The 17,563-nt window shown below is 45.4% G+C and overlaps 1 protein-coding gene across 13 annotated transcripts in view; it reads right to left on the bottom strand.

Moving 5' to 3' along the window:
• Window positions 1-17,563, bottom strand: part of PSD3 (pleckstrin and Sec7 domain containing 3) — a 589,734-nt gene that overhangs the window by 146,056 nt on the left and 426,115 nt on the right. The gene's annotated exons all lie outside the window — the stretch shown is intronic.

Raw genomic sequence — 17,563 nt, 5'->3', positions numbered from 1 at the left:
ACTCAAACTGCACTGCTTTCTGAAGAATTAAATGTTTCTTACAGCCTTAGACTACTACTACAGCCAGACATTTAACCAGGAGTGTGGTCAGCCCGTACAAGAAAGCCAGAATAAAGATGGTATGCCACCTCCCTCTAAGACTGGAAAGTTTAAAAAAAAAAAAAAGTCAATTGGTTCGCACAGGTTAGCTTTAAATATGGCTTAGGGCGAGACAGATAAAGCCAGCTCTGATCAATAAGAAGCAAGAGGCCTTCCCAAGAGCTAGAAAAGCTGTTGGCACAGGAATGCATGCAGCCCCCCGAGTGAGAGACCCCCGAAGCTAACAGAAGAACAGAGGATGATAGTTCCTGACACGTGAAGTTTTGAGTATAATACTCAGGACTGCAACACCTCACTTATCTGACATCCCATGGCTAAGAGGGTTGGCCACAGAAGCCTCCAAATAAAGGAGGTCTCAGAGCTAATATTAATATAAATGCCATTTTAATACGGTCTGTAAAATGCCAATCTGGAAAGACAATGCTGCCTCAACCGACCCCCCTCCTCAAGTCTGATCTTTCCTTTGATGACTCAGGACACAAATTTCGTCCAGTTCGTAGCAGAGCCCCGAGGCGCCTGAGCAGTGCTCAAGCTGGGGGCCTCCGCCTCCGCTGGCAGTGGGCCTGGCGGGTGCTGCCTGGACCGAGCCCCACGGCATCGCTCCCTACAGCCCGCTCCGGCCTCCTCACTCCCCATCTCCTGCCCTTGAAGCACGTGATGCTTTAACTCTGCAACACGCAAAACAAAGACATCAGAGAATCTTGCTAGAATCTGGTCTAAAATAAGGTAGCAGATTTTGGAAGATCGGGGAGCTCTCCTCCCCTTCAGGAACACACCGAGTTTAGAGTCTATGACATCATTTTTGGCTACTTTAAGGTAAACTTCCCTCTCTTCCCAGGTAATCTGAAGCTACTGAATCCTTTAAATTAAAAACATCCTGCAGTGACTTTATACTTTACGAAGCATGTTCCCAAGATATAAAAAGTGATGATAAAGTCGCTGGATTAGAACATGCAAAATTCTAACTTAAGCATATGATGATTCTATAGACCAGTGTCTCCGTTTAACACAAAAAATCTTGAGGTGGAGCCCATGGAGGAACCAACAAGCAGAGCCAAAATATAAAGTCTAAGGTATTGGCGGCAGACACAAGACCCTGCTTCAACGGGTCACAGACGCGAACAAGGAACAAGATGCAAAAGCAGCGCATGGTCTGGGTATTTGCCAGGCGGCATAATAAGGAGTTAGCACATGCCTCCCGATGAACTTCATTTTCTTTGCTCCACTGAAAAGGTTACATAAAAACAATGGGAACCATGTGCTAGCATGGGCAGGAATGGAATCTGTGACAATACAACCTGATTTCTGGGGAGTTTGGCAGAAATATCCTATCTCAGCCCAAATGTGTCATCTTTATCCAAAGAGGGCTCAGCTGGTATTATTACTCCTGCAGCGTCATTCCTAGTAACCACCCTCCCCTGTTGAACACCTTCTGCTTTACAGGGCAGCACGTGTTACCTCGTTTTGGTTCTCAACCACTCCCTGAGGGCCGGGTTAGTGTGGACTCTAGAACCCCCACCTCACAGGTGGGAGAAGCCAGCCTGCGAGGTAAGGGCAGACCCCCCCACCATGACCACGCCGTTTCCTCACACTGGGGCTGCTTTTTAGACCCAGCAGGTCCTTGCAGTGGGAAGAACCCCTGGAGCATTCCGTGGACAGAGGAGCCTGGCGGATGTTTTCACTGAGTCTGGAGAGAACGGCGTTCCTCTGCCCTCCCTGCACCCCCAGTACTTCCACCCGTCTCCTTGCGGACACAGAGCACAGAGGCCCGCCTCCGCAGCCTCAGGACAGCAAACGGGAGGCGTCTGCGCAAGCTGGCGGGAGCCCTGCGCTCAGCCCCACCTGCCAACCGGGGTCCATCCTGCTCCTGCCCAGCGCCACGGAGCCCTTCAGTCAGGCCGGGTCCTCATCCCCGCAGATGGCGGCCTCCGCTCAACCCGCACACGCCCACTGGCCGAGGCTCCCCTGAACGGTCCCCACGGGGGTCCTCCCGCCGGCACTCTTGCTGCACCCTGATCCTGGCTCTCATCATTCGGGGTTTAGCTCAAACGTTACCTTTTCCAAGGGACTTTCTCTGGCCACCCTCCTAACACAGCCCCACCCTCCACCCCGTCACGGTCCATCGTGACTGCCATCTCCTGTTGGCAGGGCACCCCTGGCATCACAGCCTCTACAGTAGCATCTGCAGAGAGCAGGAGCTCCGTGACTACTTGTCGAACAAACTCCTTAAATACACAGGACGTTTCCTTTCTCCACTGTATTTCGTCACTTTAAGAAAATTCAGCATAATTTTTATTTTCTGAAAAATGAATACAGTTGATGCAAAACAGATTTCTTGCTTAAAGGTAAAATAGAGCAGGCAGCGAAATTTCCGCCCCACACTAGCCCCCAGTGCCTCCGCCCAGAAACACACCGTGTGGCCGGTCTCGGAGGCATCCTCTCCGAGATCACTCGTCCACGCACGCTGCGCACGTGGACGGGGTGCCTGCACCCTCTTCCTTCTTATGGGCTACGGCTATCGATGAAAGCATGATCTAGTATTGTTCCTTTCTTTTCTGGTCATCAAAAAACGTTCTACTTCAGCACACAAACACCCACCTCACCCTGATTCAGAGCTACGTAGTATTCCAGCATAGATGCATCAGACTGGGCATTCTGCTTTAGCACACATAAACCTACCTCGTCCTGATTCAGAGCTGCGTAGTATTCCAGCACACAGATGCATCAGCCTGGGCATTTTGTTTGCAGTCTTTGCTCCATAAACAAGGACACGGTGAACACGTACTGCAGCACGTCTTGAAAACCATTTAAACAACGTGGCTTTCCGATTGCTTTCTGAACACGTCTACTTTTCCTCCCCTCTCAGTTCCATCACGCACAGCTGCAGTGCTGGGCACACACGGGGTTCCCAACTAGATGCAGTATTTAACTCTGGCCTTGTCCTGACCGTCCTGCTCTGAGAAGGCTTGACTGTCTTTAGACGTCAGCCAGCCTCTCAGAGGAGCCTGCCTGCCATGAAACAGAGGCAGGCCTCCTGGAGAGCAGCAGCTGTTTATAAAGTACAAAAGAGCTTTTCATAAAAGCTTTAGCAGAAAATAAAGGTGACTTCCACACCAAATAGAAATTGTAGGAGAGATTTAATTACGCCCATTAACTAGAAGGCTGGGAATCCACAGTTCATCTTCTGAGGTTTTCTCTGACTGAAAACACCGTTTGGTACGTTAAGTCCTAACAGGCTTCTAAAAAGTGTCTCAGTTAACGGTCAACAGAAAAGCTCTAAAGCTCTTAAAAAGCAGAGCCCCCAAGAATTTAACTCCATTTAATACATTGCTTCAGGTTTTCCAGGTGGCTCAGCGGTAAAGAATCTGTCTGCAGTGCAGGAGACATGGGTTCAATCCCTGGATTGGGAAGATCCCCTGGAGGAGGAAATGGCAACCCACTCCAGTATTCTGGCCTGGGAAATCCCATCGACAGAGGAGCCTGTCGGGCTAAGTCCATAGGGGTCTCAAAGAGTCGGACACGACTGAAGCGACTAAACGGCAATGATAATACATTGCTCACCTGTGCCTGCTAGGTACCGTCAGCACTGATGCTACCAGGCCCCTAGCATACAGCTCGCACACAGCCGGGGGTGCGGGGCAGGGGCAATGGGAAATTCGACCACCCTAAGCACAACAGTGGGCGCCTTCGGGGTGTCAGCGAGCCGAGGGCTTACAGACTCCGATGAGGCAGACGACGACAACACTGGCACGGGGCCGATGCGCCTTCCTCTTTATGAAAACATTAGTGGAAAAGGCTGCAGGCTGACTTATGCACTCTGGAGAGAAGCCAAAGTGGCCAAGAATTCTACATCCCAATTGTCCTCAACCCACAGAGGGCTGGGGAGGGAAGAGAGGCAGGGGAGGGGTACAAAAGGAAACCAGCTTGGGCTTGCTTTCTGAACAGGGTGATGGATGTGAAAGCGTCTCTGGGCTCTCCCAGGTTCTTCCGATCACACTGGCCTGTTCTGAGCAGAGTAAAGTGTGGAGCCCCGATCTGGGAGTCAGGGTCCCAGAGTCCAACATCTTCAAGAGGCTGGTGCTACTGTCACGAAGGTGCTGATAAATGATTTATTTTCTGGACCATTCATGTGCACTTCATGTCACTGGGAGAGCTGGAAGGAACCTTAGAAATGATCCCCTTCAGTCTCTTCATTTTATAGATAGAGATTCCTGAGACCCAGGAAACATCAAGTTGGCCTGCCTGGGGCATCATAACAAGTAATAGAACTGAGACTTCTGTCCAATATGAGCTGCTTTCCTCCTGTGCCATCTGCTTCTTGATACTAAACATTCTACAGCCACACATCTTTTCACACTGCCATAAAGCTTAAAATGGTCACCTTGAAATGAGAAATCCAGTATGAGGAGACTGACTCTAGAAGTGAATGGAGGTCAGCCCACACATGGAATAAGAACAGAGAGGAGGCTTGAAAAATCGACTCTCCCAGCAGCTCAGGAGCTCACCCTGGCTCTGGAATACGTATGGAAGCTTCCTGCCCATGACGTGGCAGGAGTGAGGCATCCTGCCATCCTCGGGTCCTATTTCTTCCCATTCAGCAACATGACCACCAAGCTAGGGAACCCTGTGGAGAATGGTATCTATTTTACCCTAGCCACTGAGAGTACATGCCCACAACAAATGGTTTCAGAAATAGATTAGATAAAAACTTACTCCCTGCTTTATTTCTCCAGGCTTTCCTGCTGATCCTCCTCCAGTCTGAGGACCAATTCTGAACCCAGCAGAGGAGGCAGGCTTCCAGCGCTCCAAGGCAGGATCGGATGCTGAGGCCCATGGTCCGGCCACAGGAGGCCTCAGGCAGGCTCCCCTGGCCCCACCTCTGCTGAGTCTGAGCCCGAACCCGCTGCCACGTGTCACCCATCTACCACCTTGGCAGATCAGACACACCTCACAGACTGCCCCCCCCCCCACCAGAACAGACCTGCCCTCGGGCCCCTCTGTCCTGCAATCCCAGCCTGCGGAGCTGGCTTCACAGCCCCTTCCTTTTACCTGCTGACTCTTCTCATAGAGGCATGATGAGTGCTTACCTTCCCCCGTTCAGGTGGACACAAAAGTGAAAGTTCTGTCCAGAAGCGGGGCTAAAGATTTCCTTCATTCAGAAGTCATTATCTGGAATGTTAACTAAGCCTGAACTTAATGAACAGTTGCTGTCTTTGGGGATGGGCAGCCGGAGGTCAAAGTACCTCTGACTTGTTGACCCTCAAGGACAGCTGCGTCCTTCCAGTGGCCTTCAGCCTGGCCCATATATTCACAGGCTTTAGTTCCATCTGTTCTTCGAACATACAAAGCAACTGGATGGGGAAAAGTCTTTAAATAGAAACTTCTTACCTTTAAAATTAAATAACGTTCTTGCCAGGTGGGGAAGAAAACACCCTGTAAGCATGAAATAGCTCCAACCTTGGGAAAAAAATCATTATTTATCCCTCATAAACCAAAGCCAGTCACGTAAGACATTTAGACAAGAGTCATCTATTACACTTCCTATTTAGAAGCCCAGGAAAACAAAGATGGAAAGCTGCATCCTTGTGTTCATAAGACGTAATTCTGTGTAGCTGACACTGCCACATTCGGCTCGGACCTTTTCAAGCTATCACAGGGAAAAGAAACACAGCACTTTGTCTGAAAGCCACTAGACCTTCTGGAGGGGCAGAAATCTACCGTGTGTAACTAAGACACTAAATCCTTGGAAGGGAGGTCTTCTTTATTCCAACTCAAAGTACATATGAAATGCAGGTACAGAAGTGGTATCAGTTCGGAGCCCCCAGAGCTGTTCTTCTAGTTGCTGGAGGAGGTCATCAAAAGCACATGTCTACTGGCTGACCCTGGGGCTGGGCCCAGGCGATCAGCGACTCCTCACCCAGCCCCGGTCCTTGAAATGTGCCTTTCGCTTGCCTTCCCCACACTAGGAGCTGCCCCAGCACTTGGCCGTGAGACAGGTGGTGTTGGGACCATCTGGACAGCCTGCCTGATGAACTCAGGTAAGTCTCCTTATAAGCTTTAAGACCCTGGGGGCAGGCGCAGAGATCGGCTTGTCTCTCGGCCACTCGAGACAAGCCTGGTGAGTTCCCTTGCATACTAAACCAGCCCCTACCAGCCCGCAGTGGCTCCCTCTTCCTTCAGTCTCTCCTCGTCCTCCTCATATGGGGCCAATCAGCAAACCAGCACTAGTGAGTAAAGCAGTCGACACGATGGTCAGTGCTGAGAAAATATGCTGTTCCAGAAGCCAGTCCAATAAACCTGCCCATAATAATCGCTTAATAACATTTCGTGTCAATTCAACAAATATCCCCCAAGTGCCTAAGGCAGGCCAGGCACAGTGTCCAGGAGGAAATGAAAGGTCAGACATCGCTGCCCTTGTGGAGCTTCACACCAATGACAAATTATTCTCTAAGTAAGAAGCAAAGCCAATCACAGTACATTTTTCCCAAAAAACCCCAAAATGACTAGGGCAGAGAGAGCACCAGTTTTTGCTGCCTCGCTCTCATTTATCAGCAAGTCCTGTAAACCCACAAATTTTCATTTTCCATTTCACTGATTAGTTCACTTAGTATTCTGGGTCACTTCTCAGTGTCTATCAGCCTTTAATAATTTCAAATCATATTTAATTTCACCAAAAATGGTCACTGCTTGGTGTTACATGGAAGTAACTATAAGCTCTATAGGGCAAAAGACGAAACACCCCTTTAAGTCCATTCGCCACTACGATCTCCTTCATTACTGACGTCAGGCACTAGAAATACAATGTTAAACCAAATCAGATTGATCCCTCCTCCCGCTGGTCTTACACTGAGATAGACAGCAACCAAAGAATTATTCATCAAAAATAATCAAATAATCACACGAGCAAATGTAGAACAGTAATGTGCCGCCATGATGGACGCCGCGTCTCCATAGGTTCAGGCCTGGTCATCAGGAGTCGAGGCAGGCTTCCCTGAGCAACGCGGGGACCACACTGGGCCGCGGCCTGCAGCGTGCTCAGGAAGGGGCCAGGGTACCAGCACACGCAGCCTCGGAGCAGCCGCGGCGGTTGTGTGCATCACAAGGGGAGTGGGCTCATTCGGAGACATTTTTGCTTGTGTTTCCAAACTCACCGCTGCCTTTCATTCTCGAAAGAACAGTACACCAAACTGCCCATTCCACATGAATATTATTTTAAACTTCTCAATCAGCAAGGTCTTTCTGGAATTCCAACCAAAGGAAAAAAAAAAGTAACACAGAAAGAAACCATGTAAATCCCTGTAAGACCAAAGCTGTACTCCATGGCTTCAGAAGGACATTTCCAGGAACAGAACGTCTAGGGAGGAGTCTGGAGTGACAGCAGCTTACCCTCAAGTGAACTCCTGAAGGATTTAGAAAAATCTTGGGAGCACATTCAGGAGTCTGGTCCATTCTAAAACAAGTACAGGCTGGACTATCCACACCAAAGGGGATCAAACGATTAGCTTCGAAAACCGAGTCAGACTTTTTGACGTTGGGAAGATACAGGACTGTTTCAAACACAGTGTCCCTAAACTGTTGGTTATATTATCGCCACACCCCCAAAGGAGTCCTTAGTAACATCTGCACGGTTTCTATGGAACCAGATCAGCAGGAAATGTGCAACCTCAAAAAAAAAAAAAAAAAACCTAAACAAACCAACCCAGTAGATTTCTACTTAACACTCTCTGCTTCCTCCACATTCCAGGGGGGCCGAGACTGTAGCGGTGGCGTCTCCAAGGTTAACGGCGCTAAAGTGGCAGCAAAGTGCAGCGGTTCTAAGCCAAGCAGACTGTTCACATCTTGGCTTCGTCCCTGACTGAACATACGCCTCTGGGTAAGTTCCTTAAATTTTCCAGATCTCAAGGAAAAATGGGGAAAATGTGACTCAATGGCCATTTGTTGATTTCAGGTTATTCACTAAAAACAACTTCCTATTTGAGAGGAAATCCCACCATGTGCCAGAGAGGGGACCAATCATCCCAGTCCCTGTAAGTTTGCATCAGGGGCCATGGGACCTGAGCTCGGCCACTTGATGCTCCCAAGGGAGTGACAGAGACACAAGGTCAGAACATCCACGTGGCGGAAGTGGTGGCAGCTGTGGTGGCTGCCCTCCCCTTTCCCATGGAAGCCACTTGGCATTTCCTTTGCAGTCAGCCTTTCTTGGTGGGACCCTACTGTCCCACTGTGATTCTCAAATAGCCTCCTCCCTCCAGTTTGTGAGCTACGTGATGACTTCCCAGGAGATTCCTTTTACCCTTCAGGTATGCAGTGTCAGTTTCCGTTTATTCTGTAGCTGAGAATCCCAGCTGCAAGAAATGACATTGTTGGTGGGAAAGAAGCACAGATGCACCACTTGGCACCGCGTCTGACGTGTAAGTGGCACGTTCGTGATACTTGGGGAGCAGAGTTAGATCCAGACACTCCTGCCCAAGCTTCACTAAATGAACAATACAAGAGCTCAACTGGAGCCTCGCTTCAGTAACAAAGATTAAGAAGATCCTGGTTCCTATTTAAGCCCAAGCCACCAAATAGTAAATGGTCACCAATAAAACATTCCTGTTTCTTGTGCCTTAAACATCTCTCTGCTGCTCCCAACCCACCTCCACTTCCCACAGCTGCTCTGTCCCCACCACCATACTGCCCCCCAAGTCTCTGGAGGAAACATTCTACAGAACTCTAACTCAACAGTGAGGTCCCGCCTCTAGATGAAATCTTTTATTTCTTAGATAATAAATTAAAATTATTCTGATAAATGAAATGGTTTTCAACATAGCCGTGCTCATTCAGGGGGGTCTTTAGTGCTGGTCAAGTATGTGATAGAAATTTACAGCATCCCCCATAAAAATGCTACTACCTCTGGGATGTTAAAGACAGTCCAGAACACATGTTTATGTAAGAGGAACCAATAAATGGAAATCTAACAGAATCTAAGACAAATAGCATTCAAAAGGGGTCAGAGCTAGGCTGTGCAATTCTCAAATTCTCCAAGGACAAAGCCACCCCAAGAAGACTAAAAATCTCTAGCAGAAGGAAGACACCTCCTTACAAAGAAGAGCAGCAGCCAAGGGCTGAGGAGCGTCAGCGTGACAGTGAGACTGAGACCCCAACCTGGGTTGAGAATCTGGAGGAAACCTCATGTCTCTCAGAGGAAGTGCAGACACACAGCCTGGGTGCCGGACAGCCCCAGGAAAGCGCAGGACTGAGGAGAGAAAGAAAGAGGCTAACAGCATCTTTCACGACTCCCGTCCTAATAGGGTAGAAACACAACTGGGCAAGACACCAAATAACTTAAAAACACACTCTTAGTCCTCTTCTACATACTTTGGGAAAAAATCCTGAGGGATTTCACAGACCTAGTGGGCACCTTCTGTCTATTCTCTCCTCAGGGGTATTTTTACTAAGTACTAATTGATGTAGAAAATAATATAAAAGCAATATTCATGCTAATTAACTAATTATACTAATTAGTATATTAATTAAACTAATAATAATAATAACTAAACACCTTTCAAATCCCCATCCCCGATATGTAAAACAGAATGTAACAGGGCCATTAAAACTTCCTGGGGTCCCATCTCACCTACTATGCTCTTCCTCTATCTAAATGCCCTGAAAAACAATCTGGTATTACCTTGCAGAGTAGAGTTTGTCACGTGACCTGCTAGTTCTCTTGTGTATATGTATATATATATATATGTATGCTCCAGGAGATGAGTTCAAAATCTGCCCTTGTTTGTAACAGGAGAGCATGGGAAACCATTCCCATGGCTGAATTAATTATGATAACGTTGTGCAACACAACAGCATGTACTTCCTATTGCGAGGGAAAGGGCAGGGGACAGCCCGGGTGGACACTGTGGAGGGCCACCCCGCTGGCCGCTCAGGAGGGAAGGACACGTCGGCCTCAGCTGTCGGCCCCTCGGAAGGCTGCCCAGAGCTGAGGGGAGCCGCCCCGAGCTGAGGGGAGCCGCCCAGAGCTGAGGGGAGCTGCCAGAGCTGAGGGGAGCCGCCCAGAGCTGAGGGGAGTCGCCTGCTCCTTCAGGCCCTGCAGGACAGCTCTGCAGGGACACTTCTCCACTTCAGGCCTCTGAGAACGTCAACAGAGGCCTCCATAGGGATTGCATCAGAGCCCAGCTTCCTTCCCTTTCCCTTCCACAGTGCTCCCTACCCCTCCCTGGCACTACACTTCCTACAAGTTAATATTTGACTCAGAGTTTGCTGCCCGGGGATCTTGACCTAGGCCCTCACTTCACTTACACTATCGCGTATAATCCTTAGGATAAATCCTGTTAGATAGATACTGTTAATCTCATTGTAGAGACGGGTTTCAGAGAAGTTAGCTGAATTGCCTAAAGTCATTCAGCTAAAATCAGGAATTGAAGTCACTGCCGAATCTACTGAGTTTCCCACAAACTATGTTTTTACCATCACTCTGTGTGTCCTGAGCTGAGCTTGTGTTTTTATACATTCCTAGAAGCAAAGAGATGTGTATTTCTTTTAAAGCCTTCTTTGAGTCAAGTCCTAATTGTAATTTCCCCCCAGAATTATCAAGGTTTTACTATATTACAGTAACACAGCATCACGCTCACTCACCAAGTCTTGGTGAGTCTACTGGTTTTGAGTGTAAGATTAAATAATACATATTTTATTTTTATTGAGCGAGCTCTGAAAAATCTGGCTGTGCCACTTTTACTCATTCTGATCAGGATAAAGGGGAGCTGTTCAATCTCAAGTCACACCATCATTAGTTACATGGGAAAGTTCAGGGCCGTCCTGTTCAACAGAAATACAATGAAAGGCATATATATAATTTACTATTTTCTAGTAACCTTATTAAACTGCATAAAAAGAAAACAGGTGAAATTAACTTTAATAATATATTTTACTTAACCGGACATTATCTAAAACATCATCATTTTAACATATAATTGATACAAAAATTTGTAATAAATTAAAATCCTCTTTGTGTACCAAGTCTTTGGAATCTGGCAGCATTTCATCATTCAGATTATGTTGTGGGCACTCAGCCTCGCCACGTACTGAGTGCTCAGCACAAAGGGGAAAGAGCAGGAAACACAGGGCTGATGACAAGAGGTGAGAGTTTCCAGTATTTTTATAATACAATACACTCCTTTCTAGGCAACAATAAAAGTACTTGACAGTAAGACTCATCATGAAAACTCTTCTCTCAAATATGAAGCCTGAAGCCTGTCTCCTTGCTGATCTATTTAAACAAGAGAGATATTTCTTTTATTTATATTATTGAGGTATGGGGTCCATGACAGACTAAGACATCATGTCTTTGCCATCAGTAGACTTGGGAACACTTTATTCAGTTCAGTTCAGTTCAGTCGCTCAGTCGTGCCCGACTCTTTGCGACCCCATGAATCAAAGCATGCCAGGCCTCCCTGTCCATCACCAACTCCCGGAGTTCACTCAGACTCATGTCCATCGAGTCGGTGATGCCATCCAGCCATCTCATCCTCTGTCGTCCCCTTCTCCTCCTGCTCCCAATCCTTCCCAGCATCAGAATCTTTTCCAATGAGTCAACTCTTCGCATGAGGTGGCCAAAGTACTGGAGTTTCAGCTTTAGCATCATTCCTTCCAAAGAAATCCCAGGGCTGATCTCCTTCAGAATGGACTGGTTGGATCTCCCTGCATTCCAAGGGACTCTTGAGTCTTCTCCAACACCACAGTTCAAAAGCATCAATTTTTCGGTGCTCAGCCTTCTTCACAGTCCGACTCTCATGCTTTATTAGTATTATTAAAAAACAAAAACTTCTTAAATGGCATTTCAAGTTTCAAGAATAGAAACAAGGTCCCTTCTCTCTTCCTTTATATTAAAATACTCAGAATATCCCAAAGCTCTGCTTCTGAGATCTGAATAACCTTCAGCAAATCTCCATTCTTTACAGACCTGCAATCCTCACCTATGAGGGATGGATGTTAAATGAGAAATCTCTACTGTTCCTTCCAGAATCAACATTTTGTGACTACTTGGGAGAGTCTGATGAGTAAGCTGTCTTCTGAAGACCAGCCAAAAATTCATTTTTTTGTTGTCCTGCTTTTTCCTGAGAAAAAGTTGCACATTATTTACCTATTAGTGTTAAACTAAATATTGGTCCCCAAAGTTCCCATCCTAATCCCTGCATTAGAAGATGTTCATTTACACTGCAAACATGTTACCTTACACAACAAAAGGGACTTTGAAGGTGTGATTACCTTAAGGATCTTGAGGTGAGGTGACTGGCCTGGATTATTCTGGTAGGCACAGTGGAATGACAAGCGTTCTTACATGAGAGATATAGGAGGTTGGAGTCAGAGGACACGTAACAACAGTGGCGGGGCTTACCACATTTGTGTTAAGACACTGGAATTAGGGTAATTTGTTACAGCACAACATGAGACTAATACATCTATATACCATACAAACTTCATCCCAGACGGCATACCATGTGCCTTCTTTATCAGAAGTGGATGCATTGATTTCTAACTCACCTTCCTGTTTCATTAGAGTTGAAAGGTTTTATGTTGATTCTTATATGTGAGAATAAGAACAGTATATAAGTTTTAATCTAAAAAACAGCACTTTCTCTTTCTGGAAAATATGCAGAAATATTAAAATTTAAAATTACCATTAATGAAGACAGCAAGTCTATATTAATGCCAAGGCATCTGTGAGCTTCTGAAGATCCCCATTCCCCTTCCCTGCCAAAAACCTCACTCAAACAGGGCTCATCAGGAAATGGATAAAAAGATTCAAGGAACAGCAGAGAGATCCTTTTGTCAACCCAAACCCCTCTTCTTCTCCAGGAACAGGGTTGCTGTTGGGAGGATATCTTGCAAAGATTGTTCCCAGCCCCACCTGCCATCAGAGTGTGAGTGACAGAACCCGAGCCTCCTGCAGGTCCTTCAGAACCCCTGCCCCTCCTTTTACAAGCAAGACACACAACAAGGAAGATGTCTCTGGGGGAGGACGGCACAGCATGGAGAGAGGCTGCTACATTTCTGCAGAGAAGGAAGCAACCTGCTCACCAGGCATGTCTGCCTCACACAACTGGACAGGCAAGCAATCCATCTCAGCTGTGTTTGAGCCACAATACAACTTGGGATCATTTACTACAGCAACTGTAGCCCACTCAGACTGACAAGTATATTTACCATTAAGAAAGATGACCCAACACTTGGTTCTTGAGTTTACTTCCCTGATGATAATTCACGGTATGTGGTAAAAATCGTAGCTTTGTAAGTGGTGAACTGACTAAATCTTCTGCTTACTAGGTCAATTACTCTGTATGTAGCAGTTTCCTCAGAAAATGTTTGCTGAGATGTTTGTAATTCCTGGTAAAGATTTCAGGTAATGTCAAGACTACTGGTCAACATATGATAAGAGGAGAAAAATAAAAGGAATTCAAGTGGTGTATAAACTTTTGGGTAAGCATACTGAGATACAGAGTGGGTGTACAGTAAGACAGGGAAAAAGCAATATGTGGAATTTTATATTATTTCCATTATTTAAATCTAAGTTCTTCCTAGTACTACAGATTGAAAATTATAAGCAGACCTTAAAAATCAAGCTATAGATTTGGCTTTTCCTTTCTTTACTAAGTCCACTGGCAAATGGTTAACTTTTCAGACTTCTTCCCAAGAATACAATTTTCCCTACAGAAAGTTAATCAACAACCAAATTCCTGGAAACTTGCAATAGTGTGAGGCTTCATTATTTGTAAGGGCACTTGATGGAATCTTGCTTGAGTCAAACTTTCCTCATTTTTCTAGGCCAAGAATTAGCGAAATGGGACCTGAAATCAACCACCATCTTTTTGGGCTTCCTATTAACATTAAACATAAAATATATCTTAAAAAATAATAATAATATATATATATATAAATGCAGCAACTCTCCTTTGTCTTCTTAATTTAAGCATTTAATTAGATATAAAAGGTACCTAATATCCAAGAATTCATTATACGCTGTTAGAACCCTGCCTATTTTATATTCTCACGAATGAGGCATCAAAAGAGTATGTATTTATATTAATAATAGGAAACATGGTGTAGTTTCTAGAGTATGGTGTTTTATTTCGGATCAAGCCTTTAAGGATATAAAACACCACAGAAACAGTGTGAGCACTGCCTGGAGGCTATATCCACGTGCGTCATCTTACACCTTGCTGCAGCACTTGAGAAAATCCGCAATGCGCTCTGGGAGCCAGCCGTAAGCAGAAGTACAGTGTGGTCGCTCAGTCCCCTGAGTCCTGCAGGACGGAATGAGAGCTTCCAGGTCTGTAATTTTATCATCAGACGTCGTTACCTGTTCATAAGTCACTTGAACATTGGAGCATAAAGACTTAAAGAAACTTCATTTCATAAAACAAGAATGGTAAAGTCTCACTTCCTCACCAAAAAACAAAGACAAAAACAGATACATAATATGATGCAGAAAAAGCAGCTTCATTTTTATTTAAGAGGAAAACAGAACAAAAAGCTAAATAATTATTCCACAACGCCAAAACAAGGGCATAAACAGGAAAGAAGCCAAGCCTCTAGGCCGCTGGGCTTCAAGACCAACGGCCCTCAGGACAGCGTGGTAGCATGTACCCTTCTTTCCTTCTGTCTTTCTTTTCTGTCTTTCCCTCCCCGTGTCTGAGGCCACAGCACAACAGAAAGGGTGCTGGCCTGAGATACAGACCTGCTGAGGCTGTAGCCACACTGCCCCTGCGGCACAAGCTCGCAGGGTCCCTGCAGGTCCCCAGGCCTCGGTGTGTTCACCTGTGCAGATGGATGGGCTCTAAGGTCGTTGCAGCTTTCAAGGTCTACAAGTTCTTCAAATTGCATTTTATCTTAAATATTGTATTAAGAAGATTTGTTGGTCACAGGAAATGACATACATCTGAAGTTGGCATAAATAATTTCAATGACAACACAAGGTTCATTCAGCCTGCTATAAATTTTAAACCCACAAACCTATTTTAATAATCCCCTATGTGAAGACCACAAAGGAAAGCCTAGCATATTGCAAGGAACCTCCTACACAGGATAAAACAGAATCATGACTGTCAATCGAGCACAGCTGACCACTTACATTACTGTCCAATTAAACCGAATATATGTGTGCGAATGTCATTCACCACGTGTCTGCTCAGTCGTGTCTGACTCGTTGTGACCCCATGGACTGTAGTCTGCCAGGCTCCTCTGGCCATGGAATTTTCCAGGCAAGAATACTGGAGTGAGTTGCCATTTCCTGCTCCAGGACATCACCATGTGAGTGAAGTTGTAGAAAAAACACAAAAAAGTGGCTTCCAAACAGAATTCACAGCAAGTAAATTCCAATATGTTTAAAACGATAAACACATCAATCTGTTAAGGTGTGTTTTCTTCAAATGCACGGGGCTTATTTGGTAATGTATAGCGTGCCTCTTTAAGCCTATTTACTCTTAAAGTGGAATTATTCACCAACTGTAAGACCTTTTATAATAGCATAGCCAACAGCGTTCCCAGGGTGTAAAAATCTACTTACAAGCTAGAAACTTATGAATGATATTTCACCTCAGTCTTTTTCTATCTGGCCAAAAAACAACCATGAAAACGTCGCTGATGTGAAATACAATGTTCATAGGACCATGTATATTGTGCGAGACTTTTGCCTACAAACTGTATGAAAATTATGTGAAAGAACTGAAAATAAAAGCAAAAACAAACAAACTCTTTAAGATCCCATTAGTATTTTATTGCCCGAGGCAGACGGTTTCCTGGAGTTCTGAGGCTGATCTCCAGTACTCTCTGTGCCGGGTACCTCTCCCAGGCACGTTGGCTGTCCACCACTCAATCATCTGCAGAGGAAGCTGAGACAACCGGCCTGTAACCAGTCATTCTTTCTACCTGTTTACGATCATCTGGAAAAAGATGGGACTGCTAGTAAGTCTCCTTCTCTGATCCACATTCTCCCCAGTAATTTTCAAACATGACCTAGAGAGTTCAATAAACTATCCTGAGGCCACAGAGTACAGCAGTGATGAAAGATGGAGAGGGGTCATGCCGCCTACTGTCTGGGGAACCCCCGCTACTTAGACCATCCAAGCTCCAGTTTTCAATTCTACAGAATAGAGAAATTGTACGTGCACATGTATGGATACGTATGTAACCTACGTATGGGTTGTTCTCAGAGTTACGAGATGGAAATCACGTAAAATGCTAAGGTATACACCTATACCTTAGGTGGTACTCTTTACAAGAGAAACTTTACTGTTTCATGCACTGCTTGCCAGGGCAATTTTCATGTTCTCCTAAACTGTCTTTCTTTTCTGAGACTGTCTTGATTTTGGTGCTTTTTCTGAGGATTTCTGAGAAATCCTAGCTGGAGAAACTCTTGCATTTGCCAGTGTCAAGAGCTGGGTGAAGTGTCCTTTAATTCTCTGCTGCTAGAACGGCACCAATCAGAAGATGATACCACCACAGGGCCTGAGTACCCTCACTGTTCCCCTGGTTACAGGGTCTCTCCCCTTGAAGAACGGACCAAGACAGAGATTTTTCTGGTGCACATTCTGCAGCCTGTAAGAGAGAGTGATGCTCACCGACCAACGTGCGAATGATCCTGCAGTTAGACCACTGACTCAGGAAGGCCTCACCTTGGCGTGTGAAGGTGCTTCATCAGACTTTCAAGAGACTGAAATCAAAATTGTTTTCCTTCAATCCTTCATTATCACTAGACTATCTGAACTCAGAGGGGATCAAACATACACACTTCAAGGAAAAGTTTAAAGCAAACCTCTAATAACACAAACAATTTATATGCCGTTTTTGTTGGTGGAAATAGTCACCCACAGAAAACAGACTCCCACGTAGAGAATTCCCTTGGAAGCAGAATTCTTGGTTAAAATAAACAACATGCAATGACTTCCAGAGAAGGTCAGGTGACTACAGTACAATGGCTGCTGCTTCTAAAAGGTCAGTTGCTAATCTTCAGAGGTTTTTTGAACATAAAAAGTAAAATAACATGAGTGTGTTTCTAATAAGAATATATAACACTAAGCCTAAAAATTAGTAAGTGAACCTTGCATTTGAAAACTACATGAATAGAAAAGAATTCAACTGAATCAAAGCAATCATTTTCAGAATTTGGCCTGAAGTATACTGACAATGAATTTCATATTAATCAAAGTGTTTTTAACCCTGAAAATACTGCAACATCACTGGTCTGTTCTTAAAACTCTGGCAATGACTTCAACAAGTAGCTGATTCATGAAAAAGGAACTTCCTGGCAGATAAGATCTAAAACAAAGATGCCCAAACGATGAAAAAGCAAAAAGCAAAGCAAAGCATCATGTACCAAAATGCTGCTTCCCAGCTGAAAACAGATACATTCCTGTCTTCTCTTCAAACACTGACTGTACTGCCACTGAAATAAAGATCATTTGCTTTATTT

Source organism: Ovis canadensis, chromosome 26 (assembly GCF_042477335.2).
Source record: "Ovis canadensis isolate MfBH-ARS-UI-01 breed Bighorn chromosome 26, ARS-UI_OviCan_v2, whole genome shotgun sequence".
NCBI lineage: Eukaryota > Metazoa > Chordata > Mammalia > Artiodactyla > Bovidae > Ovis > Ovis canadensis.
This window is presented reverse-complemented; position numbering and strand designations above follow the sequence as displayed.